Raw genomic sequence first — 11548 nt, forward strand, 5'->3', positions numbered from 1 at the left:
AGACTGAAATGTGAGTTTTTATACCATGCATAAACATCAACTTCACATCATTGTCAAAGGCATTTCCTTCATCAGCCAGCAAATCTAATGGCTAGGTGACACACTCCAAACAGCAACTTCCAGAGTTTTCCATTTAACAAAGCATTTAAAATTGCTGTGTGCTATCTGCATAAAGAACGATGAGCACTGTTAGCCTCAGCAATAATATAACAGTATACTCCGATACAACGTTGCTATTTGATATTGCAAAGAGTGCATCAGCAGGACTCGATGTTAAAAATTCTGGAAAATAAAATGATCTATTGAAATGAATACACCCTTTACTGAGCTCTTATTTTCCAAAATTACAGAGAATCTCAGGTTGCAGCAGTATTTATTGAATATACCTTACTTTTTGTAATATTTGGCCTTTCGTGACACCCATGGAAGACTGCAGCATGCCTTCTGCAAAGGCCTGGTACTCCTCAGTCAACAAATCCCCTCCAGCAGAAACTTAATATATCTGATTTGTCAATGTCATCACCACTGCTAATCTCTTCCCAACCCACGTCAGCTTTGAAGTCTGAAAACTATTCATTCTATAATGCATTTGCAACTTGCAATGCCTAGCTGGGGACTGAAACTGATTTGAAAATAATGGTGAGCAAGACGCTGCTTTCAGTTCAGATGGCAAGAGGAATAAACTGCATTTTAAAAATATATAAAAATTCTCCAATATTAGGTCAGAGGGTCAATTTTATCTGGAAAGCAATTTCAATAATGAATGAACAAGTGGCTCTCAAAAGAGTAAATGTAAAATTGTTTAACATTTAAAATGATATATCATTGAGTATTAAATCATTCTTTCAGAAATGGGCTGAATACTTTTGAATGAATTACATATAGTGACATTGACAGATAAACTAGGACAGTATATAAATGAACACTGTATAGATTGTCAGATAGTTTACTTTTATCCCTTGAGCAATGAAACTAAATTTAGAATTTAAGCACTTAACTTTTTTTTCTGCTGCGCACTCAATTGGAATTTAAAATTGTATCTGGGACCAGTCCAGATGCTGTACTGGATGTTATTATTTTGCCTTGGAGATCAGAGTTCAAATCTCATACTTGACTAGCATTCAATCTTAGTTTATTTGCTCGAGTTCTGAAGGGCAAATTGTACCACATCTCCACTTCCTGTTGAGGAGGAAGAAAATGTAGCAAAGGCTCCTTCTGTACAAATCAACTGAGTTATCATAGGATCACATTTAAAGTCTTTACAGACACATCAGCTGCATCAAGCTGTCCTTCCAAGAGGGGGAGGAGAGGGAATGGATGTGGGAAAGAAATACATCATGAACAGCAGTGCACCGATAAGGCTAGATGATATGCCTCGACATACTTTAGTCCCTCTAGCTATGGGGCAAGTTGTTGTATTCAATATCCAAAACAGCTCCCATGCTTTCCACAGAGTAACTAACTTTTCAAGTGTTATGTAGCTGGCATGTGCTGTAACATGTGAGAAGAATTGACCTACTTGTACACATGCTGTGAATACACTCATTTTTAAAATTTCAGCGAATTATTTGTGTTTGACATGTCCTGCCCACTTGTATTTTTCTTTTGTGTTCAAAAGACATCAAAAGGTTAATTTGAACTTGACCTTCCTGCTGTGATCAGATCAGCTGCCCATTTTGCACTTTCCTTGATCTTGCTTTCCCGTGACTTGTCTGGCCACAGAAGTTAACATGATCCAGACCAATCGAGTTTTGCAATTTACGCATTTTATCAAGAGAATACTGGCTTCAAAAAGTTAAAATATATTTAAATCAGAAAGCAATGCAGAAGTGCAAGAGGAAAGGTGGGTACTTGAAGGATCCATAAGACATAAGAGGAGAAGTTAGGCCATTCAGCCAACAAGTCTGCTCAGCCATTCAATCAGGGCTGATAAGTTTCTCATCCCCATTCTCCCACCTACTTCCCATAACCCTTGCTAATCAAGAACCTACCTCAGCGTTAAGTGCACTAAGTGACTTGGCCTCCAAAGCCTTCTGTGGCAGTGAATCAAAAGATTCACCACTCTCTGGCTGAAGGAATTTCTCCTTATCTCCATTCTAAAAGGTCTTCCCTTTACTCTAAGACTGTGCCCTTGGGTCCTAGTCTCTCTCACCAATAGAAACATCATCCTAACACCCATTCTCTCCAGGCCATTCAGTATTCTGTAAGTTTCAATTAGATCCACCCCTCCTCCTTCTAAACTCCATCAAGGATCGACACCAGAGTCCTCAAATGTTCCTTATATCCATTGATCATTAGATCCAGTTCAGTGCTCCACGCCATGGACTTTACTAGAAAGGTAAATCATTCAGGGTATAGAATTAGCGATGAACTCTTGTGACACAATAGGCAGCATAACTGCCTCTGAGTTAGACAGATGCAGTTCAAGCCCAAATCCAGCACTTGAGGTGAAGGAAGATGTACTCATTACTCAGCGAAACGGGTTGAATATCAGCTTGCAAATACTTCTAACACAGGCCACAGGAAGAGATTTCTGGTTGAGACATTCAGGAAGGAACATTGGACCCTCTAGTTGTAGTGATTGTAATGAAGTAGGCCAGGTGGACCTCATAGAATATGAGTTACCTGATTGGACCAGATTCACAACCCCAATCAGGAAGCTCTGGCTGACAGATGAAAACTGGAGTGTCAGACATCTTATTCACTCTGAAGGAGCTGGATCAATGTCAAGGACTTTCCACACATAAGTAAAGGGCGACTTGGGAGATGGAATACTGGCCTCTGTGGAGTTATTTCACAACCATCACTATCTGCAGCTCTCATCTACAATATGTGTAAAAATGCAGGCTGCCTTATAGCTACTTGATTTGATTTAATTTGATTCATTATTATCATGTGTACAGCGATACAGTAAAAAGTATTGTTTTGTGTGCAATCCAGACAAATTTTACCTCCAATAAGTACATCAGGAGAATGCAGAATATGATATTACAGTTACAGAGAATGTGTAGCAAAAGAGCAGCTCCATTATATGAGAGGTCAGTTCATAAGTCTGATAACAGCAGGGAAGAAGCTGTTATTGAATTGGGAGGTACAAGTTTTCAAACCTTTGTCTTTTCTGGAGGTGGGAAGAGGGTGGAAGACAGTATAACCAAGCTGGGAGAGGTCTTTGATTATGTTAGCAGCAGGAAGTATAGTCAGAGTCAATGGAAGGAAGGCTGGTTTGCACGATGGACTGAACTGCATTCACATCTCTTGGTAATTTCTTGTGATGCCTCTGGATAGAATGCTTTCTTCGCAACTTGGACTCTCTTGAGTAACTGTCATACATCATCACCACCACTACCATGTAGCTGGTGATCGCTCCACTAACGGCAGTTTTTTACATCAGTAGAAACATGTTCTATATACTGTTAATTTATAGCTGTTTAATGTTTGTAGCATATGATTAATATTACGGTAAACATGGTCATCTTCATATCTGCAGTTCACTTCCATAATTGATGTGGAAATCATTTCTGATCTATGGACATTAGTTTCCTTTCAGCTGTAAACAGACTAACAGTTAACTCATTTTCAAGGCACTGCATCAATCAATTAAAAATAATTACCTTATTTTATTATCAAAAATGAAGAGTATTACTGAATGTTCAGAACCACTACAATTTTGACAAAGAATACCATTTTGCTTTGACGAGAGGCAAGACTGAACCTCAACTTATCAAAATATAAACTTCACAATAAAGCATCTCCTCACCTATTTATATGTTTCTTAGTAGAATTGATTATGATGTTCATGTTCATTACTTGTGCCATCTCTAATTTGGAATTCAGTCCATTTTAAAACGGAAGCGAAGGCACTTTAATCAGACAGAGTGTAGGCAGGAGTTAATAAAATGGCATGCAAAAATATGTGCAAATTTTATCAACTTGTCATCAGTAATAAAGATAAATGTTGTGTGAAGAAATCCACTATCCGTAAATCTTATAATCCTTCCCTTTACTTTCCACAGCAGCAGAAACTGCTGAACGATCACAAAATAAAGATATTCAATCTTGTGTATATAATACAATAGAAGACTGAAATATTCACACTTGGTGAAATAAAAATGTTCAGTTTTACTGGCAGGATTTGGGATTTTAAGTGAGCTGTCTTTTATCAAGTAGACACAAATTCACATGAGGCATATAAATTGGGTTTGGAATCAAACATTTACATAGCACACCCGTCTGCATAAGAATGTGTTCTTTTTTAGCTGAGATAAAAAGAAATACTGGAAATGTTGGAAATCTGACAATGCACAGCAGTTCAATTAGCACCTGAAAGAGTCTAGGTCAACATTGCATGTATGGTCTACAATGAACCCCTCATAATTTCTGATTGGAGGTCAGTGTTAGAATGATGACTGACCATTTTCTTTTACTTCTTTGTACCTTTTCAACATTTTCTCATTCATATTGCACATCTGTAACATTGTGCAGACATACTTTTCTTGCATGGTTTATATTTTAGATTCATTGAAATTTGAAAGTAAAAAGACAATTGGTTCACTTGGCCTTGAGAGGACAAGGAGGAATATATCTTTTTTACCTACTGAGAACATGAAAGAATCTGCAGAAAGGCACCAGGCAGCTCATACTTCCTTTGTATATCCGTGGGAAACTATAAACTCTCTGGTGCGGAAGTCGTCACATGAAAATCTATATTTTCTTTCTAATTAATTAGTCATTACATTCTCCCCCTCTAAATAACTTATGAAAAAGGCCAGAAAAATTACAAGTGGAACTAGCTGCTTACCAAGAAACATTAAGCAGCACAGAATTAACTGTTGAACAAGTTCATAGAGGGTTATTTTCAATGCAGGATAACTGCTTCTATCTGCTCTTTACAAAACCTTATTGATGATTGTAAGGTCAAAGGTCAATGAAATTTCCTCTGAGGGTTCCAAGTTATAAAACCCACACGTTTGGTCAAGCTTTTCTCTTTGTATAAAGAAAACAAGTTTTAATAACTTTTAAAATAAGACTCACAAGTGTTCATATAAATGTCTGAATCTTTTGTCACATAAACTAGACTCACAGCTTATTAAGTTCCACCCATATCCTGTAGGCTGCTTATGTTCTTCGACTTCTAACACTGGAAAAATATTCTTGAATTGTAAAGCAGCCACAACTCTGTCTTGTTAATCTGTTACTGACTGCTCACTTACTTATCAGTTACCCTCTGTCTACTGAACGGCAGGAGAATAAACCAGTAAAACTTGTGAGTAGCATATACTGGTCTAACTCATCATGTAACTCTCAAATTGGAGCTCCAGTACAACCAGTACATAGATTTCCAAGTATGACTGGTTTGCTTATTGCTTTTTCCCTCTGAGTTACTTCTTCTAGTTCATTCCTTTCTTCTCATTCTGTTAAGACCATGTCTTTTTTGCCCTTCTTAAAAATTGTGGATTGAAATGAAAAATAAATGTTCTAATTTTAAGGACTCTGATGAACTAGAGATGAGGGATTGTCTACAGATAGAGCTTTCATTGAAAACAAGAGGTTGATTGGTCTATGGACCAGTGACCAGCTAATGACTTTTGTCTGCAAACTATGTGTTTGTTTTTTAGATAACTGATCAGCTTGGAGTTAGAAACAGAGAAGTGATTGGATCTCCACCAGCTCAGAGATGTCTCTCACTATTCTCTGCAGTCAAAGGCCACTTTAAAACACAGAAGAAAACCACAGTTCCTTCAGCTGTTATTATATGCCAAGACTTTTAATTGTTAAATCAGAGCTCTGTTATAAGTGAATGAATCACTCTGTGCCTCTTGCAAGCCAGTGCAAGTATTCAGAAGAAAAAAGCTAAGAATTACCCTGTTGATCAACAAGAACCAGCTAAACAGAACTTATGAATGGAGGTTACTGAACTGTTTTCCTAGTGCCCCTCCATCTATATTTTTTTTCTATGTCTGTCTGTGAGGGAGCGGGAGAGGGGGAGAGGATTACAGTTCTAATTAGTAACATCATATGCCAATGGTTTATAATATTTACTTGTAGTTAGAATCTAAATGTTTGTAATAAATAGTAATTCTTGGCAAGTACAGAAACCCATCTGTGCTCACACAGCACAAATAATTATCTACCTGAACCCTCAGGTCCCCCTATTCTACAACACTGCCCAAGGCCCTACTTTTAATTGTGTAAGTCTTGTCTTTGTTTGTTTTACCAAATGTAATATCTTGCATTTATCCAAATTAAACTCTATCTGTCATTCTTCAGCCCATTCACCCAACTGATCAAGATCTCTTTGCAATCTTAGATAACCTTCTTCAATGATCACTATACCCACCAATCTTGGTGTCATCTGCAAACTTACAAACCCTGTCTTCTATGTTCTCATCCAAATCATTTATATAAATGACAAACAAAAATGGACCCAGTGGACATCTCTGAGAATAGCAGGGCTTGATTTCCAATGTGCTGCCCAGTGAGGCATGACAGTTCTTATCTTCAACATTGGTGTTGGTGAAATGTCAGAAACAATTACTTGGGATAGAATTAAGAATCACATGAAAAACAGTAGATTGATTAGGAAAAGGAAATCATGATTAGCTAACTTGGTGGAGATTTTTGAAGTGGTAACAGAAAGGATTGATGAGGATAAAGCTATTGATGTGTTTTATATATAGATTTCCAGAATGTGTTTCATACAGTGCCACACAGTAGACTTATGAGGAAAGTTAGAAGTCATGTATAAGAGAGACAAAGCAACAGGGATACAAAAATGGCTGAGCGATAGGAAACAGAGAGTGATAGTCAATGGATATTTTAGAAGAAGGTTTGTGGTGGAGTTCCCCAGGGATTGGTTTTGAGACCTGATTCCAAAATCAGCTCGGTCAGTGTAAAAGTTCAATAGATTTGAAACACAAATTGTATCTGTTTCTGTTATCTTTTCTACTCAAGAAGACAACCTTGCCCACAAGATCAACAATATTCCCAGGTGAAATTAAATCCCCATGATGTGTTTCTGCTATTGTATCCATTCACTAGACTTTTAAAATTAAGACAGTGCATGGAAGCTTCCCAGGTCCTGAACATGATGGGCTGTGGTGATACTTTTAGAAAAGTCAAGTGAGATAATAAGTGAGGTCCTTCTCAGTGTCAATAGTGAAAAGTCGCATCGAAACAAGTCCTGCACATCGAGTTGAGATTCTCTCTCTAGTAAACCTATCAATGGCAATTATAGCTCATTATAACCCTTGTTGTTACTTAATCATACTTCAGTTAATATGCAGTTTTTTGCACACTCCCACCCATCAAATAGAAACTAAATGCTGGAGAAGGAGTACGCGGTGTCCACCAACACCTTCAAGATTTTCAGGGAGAGGTGGATACCACAGGAACTGGAGTGCATTATTTCCCCCTCCAACTCTATTTTGATTTAATCCCTGTCCTCCCTTCACTGTTCGATCATGCAGCATTGCCCTCTGAGAAGGACACTGGCCACTCGGGTGTTTCCTTTCTTTCTGGTGGTGGAAATTGAATAAAGATTTGTACACCTGTTGGCTTTCACTGTGTCTCACACTTGCACACACACCATCTGGGTGCTGAGGAAATTATAAGCACTATCGCAGTTAGGCGGTAGTGTGGAGGTTTAAATTAAAAAAAAGAAAAAAAAAGAATTTAAATGCTGAGAATTCTTGTCACAAAAGTCAAAGTGCTTACCTGGTGACTCCAATTCACACATACCCCTGTGAACCTCCATCTTGGATACCCAACCCATGTACCAGCCTCTCTGCATCAGCATGACACATCTCTGATCCACTTACAGTATCCTTCTGCCTTGAAACATTACACCCTAAGAGCACAGTGGCACTTCTCATGGAAAGGTTACTGCTAACACATTGTGCATGCAGGGTCAGGTACCCAACTGACAGATCGGAGCAGGCTGCATCTTTAAACTGCTATCTTGGTCTCTTCGTGATCACTCACTTTGTGCATACCTGGATGTTCACGGCCTGGTGACTTTGCCTTTCTATTTTTGCCCTCTGACCCCTCAGCTAAATCTTAACAGCTCACAGTACTTTTGCCTTGTCTTGCTGTTTATCACAGACACAAAGACAGATAGTTTATCATGCTTGTCAGCAGTCATCAGTCAAGGCGATGGGTATCTTTCTCTGCGGCATCGTGCTCTGTCAATCTCACACCTGCACCAGGTGTCAGCCTTGAACTTGCCAAACACAACGCATGTGCTACATACAAATGACTATGCTTCAATGTCTAAGGGCAATGCTTCTCAGTCGATTCCAGGAAGACATCCTTCAATGAGAGGATGCTAGCACAGGAAGTCAAAGACAGCCTCCGAAATCAGTCCAGTGGTTTGATCAGAGCCGATCAGCTCAGGGTGATCTATGGATATAATATTAAATTCTGTCTGTTACGAAGTTCCTTCCAAGTGTTTTTCAACTTGATCATTTGATCCGTCTAGTCGTAAAAGTAAGTCACTATTGGCAACCTAATATTTTCGCTCTCTGTCTTCCCGAGTTGTTTTTTCCAAACGAGCATTGTTTAACAGAATTAATCTAACAATAGAAAATGGTTAATCTATCACAGTCACAATGATTATAGCTGAAGGAGCAGCCAACAAAACTATTCCACAGCCTCTGCCAAAGTTCCGTGAAACTGTGAACTAGTCAGTGCAGATAAGCAGCTCATGACTGGAGAAATGAATTTGCCTTTGATTGTTATCCTATTCCCTTTCCATACAGCTAAGACCAAGACTGGTGGAACAGCTGGGGTGAAAGAATGCTGAGACTGAGGTAATGGCATGGTAATAATGTCATTGGACTAGTAATGCAGAGGCCTGGTTAACCCTCCAGATACACGCATTCAAATTCCCACCACAGCTGCTGATGGAAATTGAGTTTAAATTCAGTTGGGGTTGAAGGCTGGTCTCAGTCATGTTGGTCGTAAAACTATCAACTGTTGCTAAAACTCATCTCATTCACTCATGTCCTTTAAGGAAGGAAATCTGGTAGCCATACCTGGTCTGGCCTACTTGTGACTTCAGAATAGCAGTCACATGGTTAACTCTTACTGCAGGGCAATCAATTTAAGAGCAGCTAAACAGTGCTGTGCAACAAATACTAGCCATGCCAAAAAAGTCAACATCCTGGCATTCCAACATCTGTGCATTTGATAATACTGATGAATATTTTATCATTTTCTTAATAGTATTTTTTAGCTTGTGTCTGCTTTATTCAATGTGTATCAATCAGGGAACTTTGGCAGAGGCTTTGGAGTAGTTTTGTTGACTGCTCCTTCAGCTATAATCATTGTGCATACGTTTGAGATGTTAATATTGAACCAAACATATGGCAGATTGTGCCAAATAGTAAAACAGGCTCATACGATCATCAGTCAATTTGCATCAGCTGCAAATGTAGGTCAATGTTAATGCACGTGTTAAACCAAAGAAAATGTGAAGTACTTACTCAACTGTCTAATGGACGTAAACAGCATAAAATCTCTTGCAGAGTGAAAAGATCTCTTTCACTGAGTTCTTGTGATCAGAAATACCCTGCCTAAGTGGACGGTGGAGGCAGAATCAGTAGCAACTTTCTTAGGGGAAGTAGATAAATATTCTAAAAGGAAACATTTTCAGGGTCAATACTGGAGCTGGTACCAAGGTCAGCCAGGTAGACCTCAAGGAATATGAGTTCCCTGACTGGGGCTGTTAATCTGGTCCAATCAGGGAGTCCTAGTTGACAGATATCAACATAATGTCTGACACTCCTGTTTATCTCTGTCAGCTGGACCTCTCTGATTGGATGCGATTAACAGCCTCAATCAAGGAACGCATATTCTATGAGATCCACATAGCTGACCTCATTACGATCATTACGTTCATCCCCCTCTGAGTCCAAGGAAATATACTGGTTCATTTTTGTTTTCAGGTCCTCCTGATGTGTTTTAGCACTGGGTCAGGTTCTTCCAACTCTGCCTACGACCTCGAATCAGACATGACAACCTGCTGAATTTGACCATATTACTAAGCAGAGGAAGATGAATTTCTTCCGAGACGCTCTGGGTGCAAAAGTTGAGCTACTGTGTGTTACATATCGCTGTATCAGAGGCAGAATTGGAAGATTGAAGTCCTTGTAATATGATCAGCCAGGTGGACCTCATAGAATATGAGTTCTCTGATTGTGGTTGTTAATCTGGTCCAATCAGGGGGCCCTTGCTGACAGAGTATCCTGTTTATTCTGAGAGCTGGCTCTGAGAAAGCTGGATCAGTGTCAAGGACTCTACACATGTAAATAAAGGATGACTTGGTGACAGGATACTAGACTCTGTGGAGTTATTTCAATTTCATAGTTCCAGCAAAGAGCAGACACAATGCGCTAAAAAGCTTCATATTGATCTTTGTAATTCGATGATGCTATGACATAATTGCTGTATTTAAGCTCTGTGTAAAGCTGTCATTCAGTTCTGTGTAGATCTTCCCTCGTACAAAGATGTGCAGCACTGGCATGGACCATGATGGATGAAACTCAACATAGAATTCTGCTGATTGGCATCCAGACCCAGTCTGGATGATTCACAAAATGTTTTGAGTCAGATAGCATTATTGTGTTGAACATGGAAGCCTCTCTGCCCTTCAATAAAATGTGTTTTCTCTGTTGGCAAATCTATTTCCCAGTAACTGAGTTTATCCTGGCATGCCCAAGCACATGATTTTTTTCCAAATGGCAACTGTAATGAAGCTCAAACTTATCCAGGATTTCAGTCCTGCTCTGGAATCTGTGAGATTTGTCTAGCATTTCTCTTGCACTTCCAAAAAGGATACAACAAAATTTTATCACCTGAACAGCAATCCCTCTTTCATTTTCCATCAAAGTTCTGACTCCATCTTAACTTCCCCCATTTTGTTTGCACTTCTATGATTGTTGGTCCTCACAAGTTCCTTCTCTTGTTCTGTTTAAGCTGCCAAACTGGCACTCGGTACATCTTTCCTTCTGTCAGTGCCATCACCATGATGACAATGAGGCTCATCAGATCATTCCTAATTTTTTTTTTCCCAAACTGTGAAACTCTTCATCTTCCTCAGTGGTTTCTACCTTCTGTCATTGTTTAACTTTCAAAAATCAAGCTTGGATCGTCCCAGTGCTGACATTCAGATTTTCCTTTTCTCAGTTACTGTTTACATCTTTATAGAGCCCTCCACTATGGACCTAGATTTTATTCAGCCGAAACAAAAAGTATGTTGTTAACAGTTGGCTATTAATGTCAGCTCTTCCTGTATTTATGGCAGTTCTGAATCTTAATTTCCACAATTCTTTTTGCATCTTTTCCAGTTACACTTATAAAAGACATCAGCATAGAAGGGAAATTAAGTGTTCCTTTAACAAATTTATTTGACAAGTTTATGATGAAAAAGATTGAGCTGAAAATGTGTTGCTGGAAAAGCGCAGCAGGTCAGGCAGCATCCAAGGAACAGGAGAATCGACGTTTCGGTCATAAGCCCTTCTTCAGGAATCAGGAAAGTGTGTCCAGCAGG

General features: G+C 39.0%; 1 protein-coding gene across 9 annotated transcripts in view; it reads right to left on the minus strand.

Annotated features, from left to right (window-relative positions):
- mgat4c (mgat4 family member C) overlaps nt 1-11548 on the minus strand; it is a 429982-nt gene that overhangs the window by 398894 nt on the left and 19540 nt on the right. For 3 of the 9 annotated variants that reach the window (XR_006314544.1, XR_006314545.1, XR_006314543.1), the window contains exon 1: nt 392-520. The exons of the other annotated variants lie outside the window; for them this stretch is intronic. The gene's annotated coding sequence lies outside the window, so the exon portion shown is untranslated. Of the gene's footprint in view, nt 1-391; nt 521-11548 lie in introns of those variants that run through there. 9 annotated transcript variants of the gene reach the window in all.

Source organism: Chiloscyllium plagiosum, chromosome 19 (assembly GCF_004010195.1).
Source record: "Chiloscyllium plagiosum isolate BGI_BamShark_2017 chromosome 19, ASM401019v2, whole genome shotgun sequence".
Lineage (NCBI taxonomy): Eukaryota > Metazoa > Chordata > Chondrichthyes > Orectolobiformes > Hemiscylliidae > Chiloscyllium > Chiloscyllium plagiosum.